This window comes from Anguilla anguilla, chromosome 1, assembly GCF_013347855.1.
Source record: "Anguilla anguilla isolate fAngAng1 chromosome 1, fAngAng1.pri, whole genome shotgun sequence".
NCBI lineage: Eukaryota > Metazoa > Chordata > Actinopteri > Anguilliformes > Anguillidae > Anguilla > Anguilla anguilla.
In genome coordinates, this window is record NC_049201.1 from 41,745,170 (window position 1) to 41,765,403 (window position 20,234).

The window sequence follows — 20,234 nt, forward strand, 5'->3', positions numbered from 1 at the left end:
ATAGTTTTAAAGGCATTCAATGCAACTCTCCAAAATATATCAGCAGTGATATTCACAATGAATAAAGGCAAACGTGTTATGAAGAAATTAGCCCCCTTGCCCCAAGGAGACAACAAGAAGCTTCCTCAGATTGTATTTCTAATAGCACTTCAAGGTGTCCTGTTCAAAAACATTTAGGCATTTCTACCAGCTGCGGAAACTGCAGTCCTCAATAGAAAACATGCATCAGGAGTATTTTCCTTATTTCTGCAGGAGGAAGAGAGTGCTGTTGGAACAAGTGCATATTCTGGGGATAATGTGTAGCAAAACCCTTGGGGGTTGAAAAGAATCATCAGGATGATTGCACTGTGAGTCTGGTGTTGGATAAGCAGCCTGAAATTTGCATGGACATCTGGACCAGATGCGCAGTACCTCATGAAAGCCTTATGAAGTCTAATGATATATAATGAAGGCTCCCAGAGGGTTCCATAAGACTAGGTGAAATTAAACACAGTAGCCACCTCCTGTGGTTCAGGGGGTATTCATTATGCAAAGCTCATCTCACATTAAGAGGGTCAAACACCACTGAAGCATATCATCAGGAAATTAAATGTGTTGAACAATTCTGCTCTTCCCAAAGTGCAAAAAATGCAGTCCCTCTGAGCTGTAATTAACTAAATGAGACCAGCAGTTTCTACTGGTCGGGCAGAGTTGGTGTTGTCCCGCTGGGGTAGGCCATGGGTCAAATTTTATTTGTATAGCGTATTTTTCAGCAGTTCTCAAAATGCACTCGTGAGGATGGGACAACCATACCCGCCTATCAAGAGCCAGCCTATGTAAAGTCGGGTCACAGCTGATTGACAGGTGACAGTAAGGAAAGGATTGCCACCCCACAATGCTCTATGACTACAGGCTTCTCCCACCCTGTCTCCAGTCTATAACTGATTATAAACCTGAGCATAGAAGTGCATTTTTTAATCTAGATTTTAATACTGAGACTGTGTCTGACTCCTTTATAAATTTTGGAAGCTGGTTCCACAGTAGTGGGGCTCTGTAGGAGAAAGCTCTACCACCTTTTAGGTTTTTGGAAATTCTTGGGTCTACCAAGTAGACTGCGTCTTGAGAACGGACCGACCTTGTAGGCTTATAAGGTAAGAGCAGGTTGGTTATGTACACCTATGGAGCACTGCTCCATAATCAAACTGCATCTACAGGTTTGCAGCTGTCATCACTGAGAGAAGCACACCTCTCATTGGTGCTGTGTAGCCTGTAGTATGGAAAATAATCACTTGTCACAGGCGAGTGCACCATTTTAGTTAACACCCTTCAAGCATGCTGTCCTTATGCAGGTGTGTATGTGGGACAGTGATGGCTCAAGAGGCACATTTTGTCATTCAAAATTGGAGAGAAAGATGAACTCTATAAAAAGACACCTACATGTCTTTTGGCCTGCTTGTCTCTTGGCAGCTGCACAGACTACACACTGTCAACATGCTGTTACGGTCAAGAGTAGTGAAAAAAGTCATTGTGCAGGGACATTCTGGCAAGCAAAGATACAAAAACTTTAATTGAAGAACACAAAAGTTTTTGTTATCCAGTTCAATTTAGATGATTATCATAATATTAATCAAACATGGTCACACAGACTCTACTGCATAAGGTTTATTTTTCTTTAAATGATACTTTTCATCCATTGAATACATTAATTCATTGAAATTGTCAGTTTGATGAAACCATATCTTAATTTCCTGAAATGGCAGAATGATAAAATTTTAGCTTGATTTTGGTATTTTTTCTTTAAAAATACTGTTTCAAAGTTTGAATTGTTCACCACAATTTTTTTGACTATGCTCATTAATTACCACATTATCCTGTGGTAATGGCTACTTAACCAACAAGGACTTGATCATAGCAGGCAGGCCTTTCATACAGTAGAATTAAATGGTAAAAATTATGAGCTTCTAATTCTCAGCTTTTTAAGCACAACTGCTCAGCTGATATTAATTTATACTGCTTTGAGACATATGGTTGCATACAAACTAAGAACTATGACTTGTTGGCAGTTGCCTTATTTTGTACAATTTGCACATCATTTGATATTTTGATATATTCTTACTTGTAAGAGTGTTGAATACTAATTGGTGTGTGTTTAACTTACACATAGCTCTTGAATATATATAACCAAATGTCAAACTGCTTGTAGTGCTGTTATTTAGGTCATCATTAGTCATTTAAAACCATGAATTTAATGATTGTATAGCAAGAAAATATACAGAAAATAACTTTTGTATTGGTTCATTTAAAGGATTTTCCTCCATTTTCTTCCCAGTTTGGATGCCCAATTGCAAACAGTCACACTCATGCCACAATCTCTGCAGCCAAAACAAGGGATAGTAGGCAAGCACATGCTTTTCTCAGAAGCGTGATGTCATCGCTGGTTCTTTTCACACCATAGCCCACAAGTGAAGCTCTTGAATCTGAGGAAAATGATACATGTGCAGCTTTCGCAAGCAGCCCACAGGTGTCCGAGTGATCAGTGGGAGTCACTAGAGAACGATGAGCCATGGATCACCGCAGACTGATCCCTCCCTAACCCTGGGTGATGCTGTCGCCAATTATGTGTTGCCCTGCGGGACTACCAGCCAGTCGGCACTGGCATGGTTGGGATTCGATCCCGGCCCTTCCAGTGCCTTAACAGGATGAGCCACAAGTAAGCCACTTTGATGCTGGCATGGGGAATTTTTAAATGTTTGATGTTACCGTGGGGGCTTCTTTAATTGGTAATCAGTCCTGAATTACTACAGTAATTACTGTAACAAAACCTGTGTTTAATTAGCCAATTAGTTAATGTGTTGTCTTTTCCATCCACTTGCCACCCACTGTGCCACAGTACATTAAATATTTTTTTTGTTTGGTTTTGCATGTCATAGACTCACAATGCTGAACTCCTGCAAACCCTGCCAAGAGGGTCCTGTGTGTCAACAACCAGAGCAGGTTCTTGTCATTTGGATACCACATCCTTTCAATGCTGGTACTCTGCTATATGTAGCTCATGGTTTTAATTCACATGCATCCAAGTCCAGTTGCACAGTCTTTCTTGCATGCACACATGTATGCACACAGTTTACACCTTTCAGCAATCACATCCATGCTTAGGTAGGAGGGGTTATGTCAAAAGTCTGGTTAATAAATAAAATCTGGATATTACAGTTCTGCACAATTTGACACTCCACAATGTCAAGTACTTGCTTCTTTTGGTGCAGCAGCTTTATCTCATAAAGTGAATTTTCTCTTGGCAAAGAAACATTCAGCCTCTAAACTGTCAAAAGTTTAAAAAGCTGCCTTGCAATATGCTATCTATTATCGTTCTAAAGAGCAGATTTCTTGTAGAAGAAACAAATGTCTGCCATGTTGTGTGTTAATTTAATGTGATAGTCCTATCTGACTTACAATTTATTGCTCATTTAAATTACATATCACTTTATGCACTGTACATCGGTAAATGGCAGATCTTTTTACATATGTTTAAATATTGTCCACGTAAGTGTGGTAATTGGAATTTCTGAACAGCCTAATGACTCTTCAGTACACCAAAAGTAGTCAGGATAAAATGACATCACATACATTATGTCACTGTATTGACTGCACACATTTTTCTGTTAGTGCATAGACTGTTCATTACTTTGACTTTTATTTTTTTGTAATTCGGTTTAGTAATTTATTTTATTCATGACCAGATTCCAATTTCTGCTCTCATAGTTAATATTTTCACAATAAATACTTTTTAAACTGACAATCTTGTTTTCATGTGCTATTATGACTTATTCCAAGGAACAGTTTGCCTATTTTGTTCAGGGATGATTGTCACTAACTCATCAAAGGGGTGTTTCTTTAATCTGACGTGAAATTACCTGCTTGACATCACAATGACTGCATTGAGCTGCTTTTTTTTTTTTCTTTGCATTTTTCACCTCACTAGATCTGGCCATAAAAGTTAAAGGTCCGGCTACTTGAGACTGCTCTGTTTGGTTTGTCAGATATAAGACTAAGCAGTGACAGATGTGAACAGTAAGCCATCTGGATTTTGATTTTATGTAAGTCGTTACAGATATAGGATGACACCTCTTTTGAAGGCTGTATTTTCTGATAGAATATTATATTATCGGGCCTTATGAGAGTCAATTGGCATCTATTTTGTATTCAGAAAGGTGCTGTAAGTTCAAATGTTCTGTATGCACCACTAACCAAAAAGCCCTTTACAATAAACATTTCTCAGCATATTAGATAAAGAAGTGCATATAATTCAAACACAGACTGATCTGCTGAGAAATAAACCACATTTCATGTTTGTACTCAGGTATTTATACGTGGAGGATGCTTTTTGAACATACATTTCATGTACTATTTAAATTCTACAAATATTACATTACACATGGGCTTTGCCAGAGAGTAGGTAAAGTATGTTTTTTCAAATGATCATGAAACCAATCAACACCGACCAATGATGAGTTTTGTTTGTTGTGTTTGGATGCTACTCAGGCATATTATCAGACAATGGAAAGGAGAGCATCCCATTTGGTATGCTACCAAATAAAACAGAATGTCCCTTCAACTGTCTTCAAGCCCAGATGTTATTTTAATAATAGTGAGTGTTCCCCGGGTGAGCTCAACCTCTTGATACCAGAAGGATGAAAAATAATATCCTCCCTTTGAAAAATAATTTTCAGAAAGGGATTTGTATAAATAGTTCCTTTAAATGTGTGCCATGGGCCAGTGGAATCTGTGAAAGTTCTTATGGGCTTTTTAAATAGCAATGCAAAATTGATGACTACAGGGCCCGCTGTTGTGAGGCAAATGGAGATGTATCCATGCGACGACATCAAGGCGAGTCACAACAGCCGGAGAGCTTTCCTGCTTCTTTGTGTCAGGGAGGGGGTGGGTGGAGGACTTAAAACAGGGGCTTTTGCACACTCTAGTCAGGGGTAAATCTTTAATAGAAATAAGCTTTAGAGGGCAGGAGGAGATGGTCAACTCTGTTCTGACAAGCGAGTAACCCGTTATCAGCACCAGACCACTGCTCTTCAGCTTCTCCATCTTGATGGGTATTGCAGAATGTAAGAGAAGAATTTGCTGATAAAACCGTCTAATGAACAGACAGGAACTTTGGTAAGTTAAGCATCAAAACATTGAATGTTGTTTGAACTTTGACTCCCCTGCATTTGTGAAGGAGCTTATCAGGCTCCACAAGTGAAGAGATTAGAGACCTTCTAATGAAGTGGGGGAATCGGAAAGGTCTTACAGAGGTAGAGTGGATTGCCTCCAATATTTTTCACTTGTTATCTGAGGTACACAGATTGCCATTGTGGGCAGAGCTTCTTAGTTTTAGATTTTTTAAAAAGATGGATCATATATAAAATAATTTTAAAAAACAGCACCCTCAGCCAACAGACTTTTAATAGATGTTTTTGGACAAGTAGAGAGATTTCATAAGAATACATTTTTACATGTGTTAATCTGAGAAATGTGCTAAAACTATATCACTTTTGCCTATTTCTTTCTGATGAGACACGTAAACACTAAGTGCATGACAGACAGGCCTGGATTATGTCAGACTTGACCTTAACTTTATTTTACAAATAAATGAAATGCAAGCAGCGGTGCAATGCATCCAAAATTTTTGAGGGGGTCCAAACTCAAACAAAATGTGGATGCTTTATGTTTTTTCTACAATCATTTGTTTCCCCTACTTTATCACTAAAAGTGACAGCAATACACTTCCAACAGTAACAGTGCACATTCTAAAACACAGGAAATATTTCAACAACATATTATGTGCTAAATAGTGGTGCAATAAATGCATGAGGACAACAATGATAATATTTAGTTCACATTAATTAGCAAAGCTAAGGGAAGAGTAAGAGTGGGTCTGGACTGTACTCTGCATCTCAAGTCCATACTTTCTTTCCAGAAGATAAACAGCTGCAAGAATGATGTTTATAATATACTGTGTGTGTGTGTGGGGCTTAAGTGTAGGGTCTTAGGTGCCTGCCATACCATATGACTGCATCCCTCATTATCTCTTGGTCCTCTCTGCCTCAACTGCAATACTATCACATCAGAAAAAAATAGGAAAAAAGCTAAACTAAGCACAGCATCCACTTCCTCAAGTTTCTCTAAAAACCCCTGCCCTGTCACATTAGCTAGAAAAGCTGCTGCCACATGTGATTCACAACACCAATCCTTTCACACTACTTTTAGAGTGACTTTTATTTGGTCATTGAACATACCCCAAACTTCCAGCGTTGTAGTACTTTGCTTCATCTTGTTGGCATCATTGACCAATTTTTTCTACTTTTCTAATTTTCCACAGTTCTTCATGACTGGAAAACCAGTGTACCAAATTCCAGGAGCCATGCAAAACATGCACATATTAACCCCAAACTAGTAAACCACTTTACCAGAGGGTAGGAGCTATAGTAAGCTCATTTCGCTAACCATATAAGCAGCAATCAAGCCAACTACATTTTTTACAAAGGGAACCAAAAGTTAATTGGATGGTCTGACCACTAAGGTGTCTATTCAACCCTCATTTCTATCTGTTCGTAATGTGTATTTTGGGTGAACGTACCACAATGTCCCACTGAGGTAATATCATGTCACAACAAATTATTTTCTGTGCCATATTTAGAGGAATACTTTCAACTGGTATAATCTGAAATCATCGTGAATTAATATTACAAATTACCCATTTAAATAAAATGTACATGTTTTTGTCTGAGAGGCACAAAATAAAACATCTCTCTCACAATGATGGGCTAAGTGGAAATTGCACAAAAGGACAGGTCTGAATTTGGCCCTTAATATTTATCATGTAAAAATTTACAATCCGATCTTTGGTTAGCATATTCAACTCTGTGGAATAGGCACATTCACTTGCCTAAAAATGACCTAGGCAAGTGACAAAAAAGGGTATTTTACAATTATGCCCTAGAAATATGGCACAAATGTCCAAATACATGACTCTAATTTAATAATGGTTAAAGAATATTAAGCACCTCATCTTAAGGATAGATACAGAACTGGCTAGAGCAGATCAGAAAGAGGCATGTTGAATCTATTTTAGTCATTTAACAATGCAAATGCACATGGCTGTTGGTGAAACTGGGAGGACTTTACAGTATGTGTGTAATGTGTTTGAGCTGAGACTGTATACAGGCAAATATGGATCCATATTAAATATATAGGGAACAGTAATTATTTAAACAGGGAAATGTACAAGGCAGCGTGTAAATATAGTTTCAGTGCAGATTAAATCTGTATTTAATTCATGTTTGGTTAACATAAAGTGTGTCCACAGAAGATTGACACTTCAACTGAAATTTATGGACAAAAATATTTGACTTCAATTTACATGACAGACTTACCTGAAACAGATTGATTGAAATACTAAGGTCACACCTACATTTATTTGAATCCTATCCCCACAGACAGACAAGGTTCCAGCAGTAAAGAAGGAATTCAAGTTAGTCTTGCAGTATGAATGAACCTCCTCACACACACGATGCATTTGAGCATGCACACACACGCATGCACGCACTGAACTCACATTTGTCGCCACACATTAAAGTTCCTATACTGTCTAAATACCACTTCAAAACCACTACTTTAAAACCCTATAATCTGATTATAAATGGCCTTTCTGTGCCTTCTTGGTGATATCACACTTTTGTCATCCTGAGAGTAACACTGATGGGCTCCTTGTTTTTAAGTCACTCTACATGAGAACATCTGCTAAGTGAATGTAATATGTCTAATAACCAATGTCTAATAATCAGACAAGACAAAGACCATTGCAGTGCTATAAAGAATTAAATGACCTGTTCTTGAATTATTCCATCCGCAAGAATAGTCCCCAAAATAATCCCCAGTGGCCAGACTTTGCTGTCTAGATGTAACTAGAGGTTTGTTGAAATGATGCATATCACTCTTTTGTTATGATCTGACTTTTTATTAAAGGTGTAAAGGAATCAGTGTTACAGTATTATGTATTATTTTTGGGTTTGAAATTCAGGTCTGCTACCTAATAACATATTTACTAACATTTATTACAGTTGGACAATGCATTGCTTACATCTTTATACAATTATCAATGCTGTTATAGCTGGGCATATTATTAAGTGTTAACCCCATTTTATGAGGATGCACAACGATTTAAGTAAAAATGTTATTTTCTCTTTTAAAACTTTAGAAGAATAGATTTATTTTCAATAGTCTCCAGATCCCACCACCATCTTTCCTCTGCAAGCCTAGTGCCCACACCATGTACAGAAGTACAAGCTATTTTGTCAGTCCAGACTAATGTACAACACATATTCAAATCTGTGTGATAGCGACACACACTCCATTATCTGGCACATCTTAATAATTCATTGTGAAGTAATAAATTCCTCTCAAGCATGAGAAATAGCAGGAACTATCATGAATTTGAAAATCCATGCTATAATTTATAAAGATGTGTGCGATTAGTATAAAATTCTCCAAAGTTTTTGAATTATTCATAATGTAATATGCAGCTTTTCAAAATACTACCACACCAATATTTGACAAATGTAGAGTTCATGTGTCTGAAATAAAGTTTGTGTTAACCTTTCTGTGAGACACAATAGAAGCAAAAGGATTATGTTTACTGTAATGATAATATTCATAAAATTTATTTTGATGATGATTATATATATATATTTATATTCATATAATATATGAATATCATCTTTTATTTAATAGTCTTACTTCAATTAAGTAATTATATATTGCATCAGTCTACTTTTATTGTTGAGTGTCTGTGCTATACGTTCTATTATACAAGGACAGCATCAACAGAAAATGTAAAAGGTGTAATTTTGGTATGTTTACACAATTTTCAATATCATTTTATATGTTGTTGCCTGCATGCAATAGAGCGATTCACATCTTAATGACAGACTTTGGTGGAACTCCTTTAATCTAATTTTCACTGTTAATGTCTTCACAGTATTCTCATGAGAATGGCATGCAGCTTGTTCCTTAACACACTGCAAATGGCAGAAAGCTGTCTGATCTCGTTTAGGTCTCATCCTCCCAGAGCCATTCATTATCAAGAGGTGCAGTTTCAATATTCTTCAAACCATATATTCTGAATAGATGTTACTTAACATTTCATTCAAAATAACCCTCAGGATAGCCAGCAAGTCTCATTCTTTAAAGTATCAAGAGGCCTAACAAGGCTTTTATGGGATTCTGAGCAGCGTCATTAGGTTTTTATGAGTGATCATGCAATCCAGACGGGTAGACCCAGGAGAGGACTCACAGTTGCACGAGGACCCTCTCTTGAGAGTTCTAAAGATAACCTTCAGAGAATCAGCCGAGAGCTACCCTTAAGTGTTCATGAATTCAATACTACCCTTAAAAATGCCAGAGGGAATATCACATTCATATTTATTTTTCAAATGGTGCTAAACTCATGAGCTTTGCCTTTTCTCCTCATCCATTTGCGATTAAAGTTATTTTCTTCTGTGTGATGCTTCAGAGGGGCACAGAAAAAATACAAAACTTATTTTATTTGTAAAACTCAAACAGTTTGCATGTGAAAGTATTTTGGTAATATAATTCTCAGATTTCTCCATTCAAATGAGAATAATCACAAACATTATGCTAAGTCATTCAGTGTTCTGTCTGGCTTTGAAATTAGAACAAGAGAGGGCATCTCTACTGTAGAAGTCCCAAAGCTTTGTATTCTTAGTTATTCATCTGTTAATGTTGCACAATACATTTGTTTTTTAAAAATATTTTACATGCTTATATAAATTTAACAAATATAAACAGGTGTTCTTGACAAAGAGTTCCACCTCATCAAAACCAATTGGCATTTATGGAATGCAACATACATACTGTATGACAGACAAACATTTGATATAAAATATATGTTTAATATAGCTTTTTTGAAAAATTAATTTTATGGATAAGATTACAATTTGGTTTTAGTAGGTATATATTATTTTATTAGCAACAGTATATAATTGAATAAGTGGTTTAATATAGTAGAATTAGTTATTATTAAGTTATTTCAGACTGTCTTATTATCCTTCCTTGGTGTGTGCATGTATGAGCATGTGAGTGCATGCATCTTTATGTGTGAACATGCGTATGCGTGTGTTTTTGTGTCTGTATGTATGAACATGTGTATGCATGTGTGTGTGTGTGTGTGTGTGTACACATGTATGCGTGTGTATGTGAATGTGTGTATGCATGTGTTTGTACGTGCATTGTTTGTGTATGTGTTTGGAAAGGCCCTACTCTGATTGCTTGAGGTACTCAGGAGGAAGAAGGTAAAATAGAAATCTCATTGTTATCAATGTTAGTGTTGTGCAGTCTATGCTCCACATATTAAATCCACAGTAACATGGTAGACCACCATAGGTGTGGAGGAGGCTTTTACATAAAGAGCACACAGACCCTGCATAAGCAGTTTATAATTATATCTGCCAGCATTTTATCCCATTGTTAATACTAGTGCATGGTAATTACTCCCCTACCAGAACCCCCCACATAAAAAATAACATGCAAATCTCAGCAAATCTCCACTGTATAAAATAGTCACTATCAGCAGCATTATCTTTGCAGAGGAGTTCAGTTAAATGTGCCCCCCCCCCTTTCCTGACAGTGAAGCTACACAGTAGGCTGCCTTTATTCACCCTGCCCACACAGCAATGTCTTAGTCTCACTTGGCTGCTGTCCAAAGAAGACACTTAAACCCATTAAGGCTATTACTGAAATTATTTTTTTCTTTTGTGAGCTGGGTAAATTTCACAGTTATCATTGTAAATTGGGGAAATGAAAGAATTCAGTGTGTCTTCCTGGCTGGGTCTTAATTACCCCATTTGTCCTGGAGGAGCTGCATCTGAGGAACTGTCATGACTTTAAGTGACCAGATGAGGGCAGTGTTTCTCTATTCCTCTTACATGCCGAAACACGCTAGGGTCACACAGCATCCTTTTTGAGGAGGACTTCCTGTATCGTTTTTAGTTTACATCAAAATGTGTTTAAAATTCATGGCAAAAAGTGATAGATTTACAGCAGATATCATAATCAGTTGATACTTCTGGTTAGGCCAAAAACAAAATTTTCACAAAGGTGGACAGTAAAATCTAACATAATCTAATCCAATCTCAATGTTTGTGGAGTGATTCCAATAAGGTGACACTGGAATGTTAAATACTGCACTGTTTGAGGCAGTGATGGAGACACATTGAGTGGCCAGCTTATATGTCTCCAATCTATGATGTCTGCATATAATACTCTCAAAGGTTTAAATGTAATTTGCTTTCATAGGAAGGAAGCCCTTTATTAGAGACAAAGGATTGCATATGCTGTATGGGTCCTTTCCATAGGGTAGCACATATCTTCTCACTATACTGTATCTAAATTGTTTAATCTTAAAATATGACTTTAATGTTAATTTCCAAACTCCAGTGTGGAGTTCTTTTTTTATGACAGATTTATATGTACAGCTAACCTGCACTTGAGTACCGCACCCACAATTCTCAGTTTCCCATAATGCCATGGGCTTGGGTCTGGCACTGGGCCAAATGGCTGTGAGGCAGACAAAGGCAGACAGCCCTAGTGGAGAAAAGAGCATATGGTTCTGCTGTCATCAAACATGATGAGAAGCCAGCCCTCCAAATAGGAGGCACCATGACATTCAAAACTTTAATCACTGAACACTGAAGTTTAGTCGTCGTCCCCCCCCCCCCCCATAAATAAATAAATATTATCAAAAGCAAAAAAGTTATTGATGTACTTAGATGATATTTTACTTTTTTGATGACACAGACCTATTCTGAATGCTGTGATCAATGATTCACTAATATGCCTTATTAACCTAGAATGACCCCTCTCGATACAATTCAGTCAAAACTGCTAGCCTGCATTAAGGAACTCGCAAATGTGATTTGATCAATCCTAAACACTTTCTTGGATCAATCTGACAGCTTATCGCTATAAACAGACTTTTTTTCCTGCTGTACCAAAATGCGGCAAACGAAACCAGATATTTGAAGGCAATGAAGATGCTTTTGCAAAACCAATGATTGACATCTTGGGTTATGTCTGATAGGACATGCGGTAGTAAACATGCAGAACCCGGAACCTGAACTACTTGTTTGCATTGAAACTTTATTGAATGTGTAGTTATGGGCTACAATTAGGCTACAATTGGCATGGGCTCACCAAAATTGGACAATAGTAGATTGGAAAAACGTTGCCTGGTCTGATGAGTCTCGACTTCTGCTGTGACATTCAGATGGTAGGGTCAGAATTTGGCGTAAACAACATGAAAGCATGGATTCATCCTGCCTTGTATCAACGGTTCAGCCTGATGGTGGTGGTGTAATGGTGTGGGGGATATTTTCTTAGCACACTTTGGACACCTTAGTACCAATTGAGCATTGTTTAAACGCCAAAGCCTACCTGAGTATTGTTGCTGACCATGTCCATCTCTTTATGATCACAGTGTACCCATCTTCTAATGGCTACTTCCAACAGGATAACGTGCCATGTCACAAAGCTCAAATTATAACTGGTTTCTTGAACATGACAATGAGTTCACTGTACTCAAATGGCCTCCACAGTCACCAGATATCAATCCAATAGAGCACGTTTGGGATTGCCACTCACATCATGAGCCCAACTATAAAGTAATGGTCCATTAAAACCATATGGTGGTGCTATAGAGTACAATTCTTTTGATTCATAAATTAATGAAAAATCATTGTTGCCTTTTAGACATTTAAAACTTGCTGTAGTGTTAAAACTCCTCATCTGGAACATATATCTGTACCTTATGTATCATTGCCATTTGGGATTGGTGCCATTTTGAAAATACAATTAGCAATCTCAATTTTCTCCAATTTTGATCTAAACATTTGCTTCGTACAGAGCATGTCCATGTGGCCACTGAGAGATATTGGCACTGACTGGCTACTTGGTGGCACTATAACTGTCATTTGAAGTTGAAATATTGAAGCAATCATAACTCTTACCCTTTTTGAGCAAGAGACTTGTATTCAACTTACATATGTCACTCCTCATGGACAACTCAAATGCTTTCTCACCATTCAGAATATTTTGAAAATCATTTAAAAGACAAGTCCTCCTAAAGCAATTGACAGATCACCACAAAATGTGGCATTATCTTGAGAGTAAAGTGACCAAAAGCTATTAAAAGACACTAGCCAAGTCAAACATTATGGCCACTGTAAACAAGCACATTTAAATGTGAATGTGCCAGAAAGTGAGCCATATCTCTGCAATACTTTGCTGTACTGATGCCTAACTCTGTACTCTTTGTCCAAGGGGCCTTCGTCCAAATTTGGCCACCTGGGGGCCCTACATATGTAAAAATGTATACGTTGATTACTGTGCAACAACAGCAGATATTTGCCAAGATATTGATGAATTTAATGGTGAACGCACTATAAAGGAAAAGTAGTCATATATCTGCGACCATTTTGTCTATTGGCATCAAACTTGGTAAACATGCTCACCACGAATGTAAAGGTGAGGCAAATGGCTCAAAAAATGAGATAATGAATAAACACTGAAACACATATTTAACTCAACACATAAAGTGTATTACACACAACATATTGCACTATATATATATATATATATATATATATATATAATGGGTAGCTCAAATCAAGCAATCTGATTGGTTCATAGCCGTGGTATATTAACCATATTAACCACTTCAGGCCGTGATTAATTAATTATAAAGGGACACCTTATGTTACCCTCCCCTTTTCAATGTCCAATTTCGCAATTGATGGGAACGTTGAATCACGGTTCTAGTTACTGGCTTCATTTAGGAATGCCAACCATACCGCAAAATACGGAATCGTCCCTTATTTTGACAGTAGAATAGGCCTTCCGTATTTAAGTCATAGCTACGGGATGCATTTTCACCCGTATCTTTGTAAACGATTGCGTTTGTAGTAAACCCTGTTTTGAATACAATTCAATAGTCAGCTAGCTAGCTAGCTAGCCGGGATAACAAGCATGCCGTGAGACCATTTTGACCTAAAACCCAGAATTTTAATATTGGCTAGGTGACAAGTGATGGTGAACTTATCATAGCTGACATTCAAACCCGGTTTCAGAGGGTCTTGGAGAATCGCTCTGTCTACACTGCGAGACAGCAACATTTGAAAAAGCAAGACAGGGCTAGGGAGATTAATTTGATTGATTTGTTATGGTTTCATGCTGTTTTCTTAAATAATGTAATGTAAAAAAAAATGACAAAAATCGGTGCTAATTGTATGGTATAAAATGAGAAGGAACTGTTTTTCTCGATGGAATCGTTGTTTTCATAGAATTAACAACCAGAGGTTTTTGAATAACAACGGTCCAAATAGAACTACCAACCAGAGTTTTGCTTGACAACGGTAAAATAATTGTACTTTGCACAATTCAGAATTCAGTATTTAAAAACTATTTAAATTGGAGTGTGCCATACTTGGTGACCGTTTTATAAAAGCAATAGCTCACTTCAGGCCGTGATATATGGTTATTATATCACAGCTAAGGGGCGTTGTTCGGCCCGACGCAAAGCGGATATAATAACCATATACTATGGCCTGTCGTGAGCTATTGCTTAAATATAGACACACACATGCAAGAAATATGGACAGATGAAGGCTTAGATGTGTGGGGCCAAGTAAACATATTGTGGCAAGGTTATTCCTTTCAAGAAATTTCAAAGAAGCTTAAGATTTCCAGGTGCAGTGCTTAGTACACACTCAGAAGGGTCCAGCTGATGGGCAGTAATGTTAACAGGAAAAGATCAAGAAGATCAAGTGGCAGTAGACAAATTATTGTGGTGTCTAGCATTAGAAATCATTGTAAAATTGCACCACAACTACAGAAACAACTCGACAGAAACCAGTTTCCCTGACTACAGTGAAACAACAACTATAATTTGCTGGTCTAAAAGTATGTTCATCTGCCTTTCCCCAATCTTTTTGGTCCAGTATTGATGGTCCTTGGCCCATTGCAAATGCTAGTTGCTGTTTCACTGTACCCCTCCACCTCCCTCCCACAACTCTACCTTCCAACCTACCATGTCCATGACACATTAACAAGACACCTGTTCACAGAATGTTTCATACCCTGTTGCCTAATAACAATGGAACTTAATGTTTTCTAATGGTTCTTAAGCCACATTGCTACAATGTTCTAAATTTGAACAAGCATTTCTGAAAACACCATGCAGAGTACATTGTAGGAAGCTGGAGTTAAGTGTGTCGCATCTAGATACTGAATAAGTATAGAAAGGTGAAGATGTTGGTAAGACAATCTATAAAATCTAGACTCAATGAGCAATACATCGAAAATACAATAAAACATTCAGGACAAGTACATACTTGAGTGAGATGTATACAAGATATATAAGAATTTATGAGGAAGTGACATCAGTTAAACCACTATAGGTGCTGTGGTTCTCAGTTATATAGCAGTTATGACATTAGCAGATGGCATACAGTATGTGCCACACATACACAGCATTGAATGTTTGCCACTTTTTAGAGTTTCCCACAGGAATAAGTGTAATGACCACAGACTCTCACTTACAAGCGTTAACTCAGTCAGGTACAACTTCACTAGGCCACACAACACTTGGTTTATTACCTGTTCTGTCTTACCTTTCTTTCCAAATGGAACACATGCTTGCTTTCTTTCAAAATGTGTTATTAAATGTACAAGTTCTGGAGAGGTGGTGAGATTAGGTGCAGCCACATTACCTTGGGGCGGACAGTTGTGCTTTGTAATCTTTGAGTGTTTCATTCGTGAATGAGGTTTAGTTTTATGTTCTATCCACGGGCTACGCTGTTCCTCATTTGATTCTGGTTTTGGAAACAGGAAAAAATCACATCCTCCTCCAAATATGGGGGTATTTGCAAAATGTCACCACTTGCTTGGGTTTATAACACTCTAATAGAATGAATAGTACACTCAGGAAGTGCCCTTAACACGCCTGAAATGGATTTCCTTTACATTTCAATTAAAATACAAAAACAAATGAATAAAAAACAAGGCTTCTACGTAGCAATGCCTTTTACAACTGGGTTTTGCAAACTAAAATAATGTTGTTTTTTTGGGGCCTGGTTATCTTTAAAATACAAGTAATGAATTCTGGGCAATTAGTGGAATTGAAATTTATTGACATGGTAACAGTGCGCTATAGTCTCCTGTCCTGAGTGCTCAGGGCATATGCTATTGAGCTGCTGAGTTGCTGCTGTGCCTGTCGGCTTAGGCCTCGTTCAATTATATCAATGGCCCAATTACTCTGTCTGCCCGATGGGAACACACATGCTACCCAGTGAAAAGGGACTAAGGGAGCAGGTCACTGGAAGAGCAGAATTAAGTATGCATGTACCCACTGAGTAATTCTAAAGTAATTGCCTCCTTTAAGAAGCTCTGACTATGTAACCTGTTAGAATTCTTTAAATAATGTAAGTAGTGAGTCTGACTAAAACATATACTTACTGAAAAAATTAAATATACTTAGCCAGAAAAAAAAATTTTGTTTTTTGTCAATAAACGCTTCCGTCAAACCCTGTACCTAGCCTGTGGAATCTGGTAATGTCCACAATTATCTTAAGTATTTTCACCAGGTGCCTGTTCATTGGCCTATATATAGCTAGCTGACTGGGTAGGTGGAGGAGCTTTCCTTTGTTTGAAGCTGCTTTCCTGTCACCACTTTATGGGCTTGTTAATGGAAGGTATTCATGAAGAAGTGGTGGTACCTTGATGGTGATCCTTAGCACTTTAGCTGAGTGAGGTTCAATACCAACTGCTGTTTTGCCTATTTCTTTGATTTTGCTTACTTCCGAAATTAATGGTTGCCACTTGCCAGATCATCTTAGTGTAGACATACTCATGGGAACCCTGTCTAGACTGCTGTTGCAGGTCTCAGCGATAGTGGTGCACCATTGTTCTACCTGTCATTCTGTCCGGGCGGTGTGGTGCATGTGCATGTGTTGAACAAAATAGTTCTGAAGTTCAGCTTGTTAGAACTTAGTTACTTTGAATAACTGCTCTGATTGTTTTCATTGTAATGCCCATTCTTTTATTTCATTTGTGGTGAACCAACTGACTGACCATTTTATCTTTTCATGTTTAGTGTGTACGTAATGATGGGTGGGAGCTTCTGGAGGGAACCAAGCTGTATATGCAGTGGGTGACATGATACGTGGTTTCCCCTCCCCCTTCTCACTGTGATATTTAAATTGTCCACCAAACACTTGTCACGTGTGCGTCATATCTGGACACAAGCATTCATGGTGTGGTAAGTAGCTCTGTTCTTCCCTGTTGATGTGCCCTCTTGTGTAGTCACCTCTCCTTCCCAATGCTTCCTCCTGTTGGAGGTATCAGCAATTGTCCTTTGAAATGCATTTACAATTGGTGCATTTAATACAGGGACATTATAAACTTGGACAAGATGGTGGTTCCTGTGCAGAATGATTTAATGTGAAATTAAATAAAGTTAATTTATCTGAAATCCATGTCACTGCTCCTTTATAATATTGCACCTGTGTAGGGGTTTTGTGTTCTACTTGGGTGCAATGTCCAAGGTGGCATAGTTGTATTTCCATAGGGCATAGTGCTCCAGGCCACAATAGCTTGGCTTAAAATAGAAATGAATACTTCCAGAATAGTTTGGCTGCTTTCTCATTGCTATTAAGATTGAACCAGTTATTTTTTTCAAAACGCATATTAGTATTGAAAGATTTGAAAGCTCACTTTAAGAATGAATGTGTTATGTGTGTATGTAACTGTTTACTGTAACACAAGAGTTGCGTGCAATATACAGATGTTTCCATGTTTGACATTTCAGCTTGTACCCTAAAAGAGTACTGTATTCAAAGAGGGTTCCTGAAAAATAATCGTACATAACCAGAGTTAATCAAAGTTACTCCAATGTAGCCCTATACATGGAAGACATGCCTTGGTTTGTCTTATTCACAACAGATGAGTCCAGGTGAGTGTTCACTGCTCTTCCTCACCTGATTTGTATGGCACTGATCTATGATTGGATTAAAATGTGAATATAGCAACTTTGTCTGTGTGCATCAAATATCTTAGAGTAAATGCCTATTAGCTTTGCAAGTGGAAATAGACTCTCTTACATTTTTGAGATTATGTGGCTTAATGTACCTTTTCTAGACATGACATGCTGTAATCTGACTATGTGCACCCAATTCAGACATATAATTCACATATAATTTAGTGTTGCAACAACTAAATTTGATCATAGAATGAAGATGGTTTGCCAGCAGGAGCAGGCTGTGGTAGTTAGGGTTCAAATGAAACAGAGGAGTAGAGGGGAATTTTTGAAAAATGTTTAGATGTTTAGCAAGATTTTAATTTTTAAGTTTGACCTAAACAGCCATGCATTTGCCTTTTGCAGCTACATCCGGGTACTTTCCTGAACTTGTTCAATGAGAACCGTACATGCAGTTTCTACTTCCTTTAAGGTCCAATCTAGTTCATTTCTATCTGTAAATTAGTAGCCTAGGCTAGGAAGTAAATTAAATTAACTGACGTTAAACATCAAAATATTCAGATTTCTTACTATGTGGACTGCTCACACAACTGTAATATGAACTAGAAAAGAAACAAGACAGCTTTTGTTAATCTGGTGCGGTAACACACTTGTCAACAGGTGTGTTCAACACAAACCCTTCACAAAACTAATTATCTTTTGTATCGTCAATGCACTCTCATATGGCTTGTCTCTCTGCTGTTATTTTAATGCCCTGTACATGCCCTTTGCATGGTTTTGCTGGTTACAGAACATAAGCAATGTTTCAAATGTGAAATATGTTTAGATCATTTCATTTTTAAAATGTTAGCAATGTAAGGATTACCAGCAAAACATGCATGCCAGTCAAAATTGCAACTGAGGTAGGCTGTGAGGAGGACATTGCCGCATGATTTCTTGTTCTTTATTAGATTACCATACTATGTGCAAAGCAAAGATGGCCCAAGGAAGCCTGCAGTCAGGACAGGACAGAAATTATATTAATTCTGCAGCAGTAGCTGAACGAACAAATAAACTGATGGAGACGAATCCATAGCCCCCTCCCCCTCTGATTTAATTGGGTGAGAGGATAACTAGCTGCTCTACCGCAACTCTGTAGGTATTTGTGAAAGGAGAGAAGGGGGCCTCATGGTAGAGTTTTGAAACGGGCCCTCATGGGCCACGGAACATCCCTGTTTGCCTGTGTTCACAGTTTGTGAATGGGGAATAAGATGGACTGACTGGGGCAGTAAGCTCATTGACCAGACAATCTGGCTGGCTAGCTAGCTAATTAGCTGACCAAGCTATCTAGCTAGCTGCCAAGGCTATTTAAACATGCTATTTCCAATAGGAAATGCGGTCTACCTTCATGTAATTTGTTAAACCAACTGTCAGCCATTCTCTTGGCACTTGCCTCACGTTTCCAGGCCACAATCTACAATAACTTTGTTTCTGCTATTGTAGGTTGGATATCAGGTGAGCTGGCTTTGACTAAAGAGAAACTGAACAATTTTTGTTTCTTGGCGTGACATGAATATATTGCTTGAAATTCATACTGAGCACAAATAATTCCAACGAACTGTTAATGGATTGTAACCAAAATAAAGATCACATTATCATTCACATATCTATATGAATACTAAATAAATAATAAATAAACAGTTTCATTGAAAAAACATTTTAATGGAAAATGAACACAAATACCTCTCTCAAAACAGTTAGGAGTGCTACTGTGGAAATAATCAAACTGATTAAGAAAATGGGTTCCAATCGTTCACCCTCTATGTGTAATACTAGTTAGCCAGTTGTTAACAAATGTGAAATAGATAAACTAGTTAGATAGCTAATTGCTTGCTAAAACTATAGTATCATTAGTTAGCATACTGACGATTTTGTTTGCTAGCTATAAAACTTGCCGTATAAAATGTAGCTGTTTTTTAAATTTTCATTTCATTTGATTTTTGACATTACAACAACAACCCTACCCCACAACAGCCCTTTAACCATCCCATCTCCACCCACTCCAAATAAAATTAAATGAAGGAAAGGGTTAGAAAAGGGCTTTGCTTATAGTCGCAGGGCCAGCAGCAGCTCGAAGCACCAATGGAGTACCCTTTTAGGGAGGATCCGTGTTTTTTCT

General features: G+C 37.7%; 1 protein-coding gene across 1 annotated transcript in view; it reads left to right on the forward strand.

Moving 5' to 3' along the window:
- Positions 1-5,014: 5,014 nt before the first annotated feature.
- Positions 5,015-20,234, forward strand: part of LOC118221536 (restin homolog) — a 41,045-nt gene continuing 25,825 nt past the window's right edge. The window contains exon 1 of the mRNA XM_035406688.1: positions 5,015-5,145. The gene's annotated coding sequence lies outside the window, so the exon portion shown is untranslated. The remainder of the gene's footprint in view (positions 5,146-20,234) is intronic.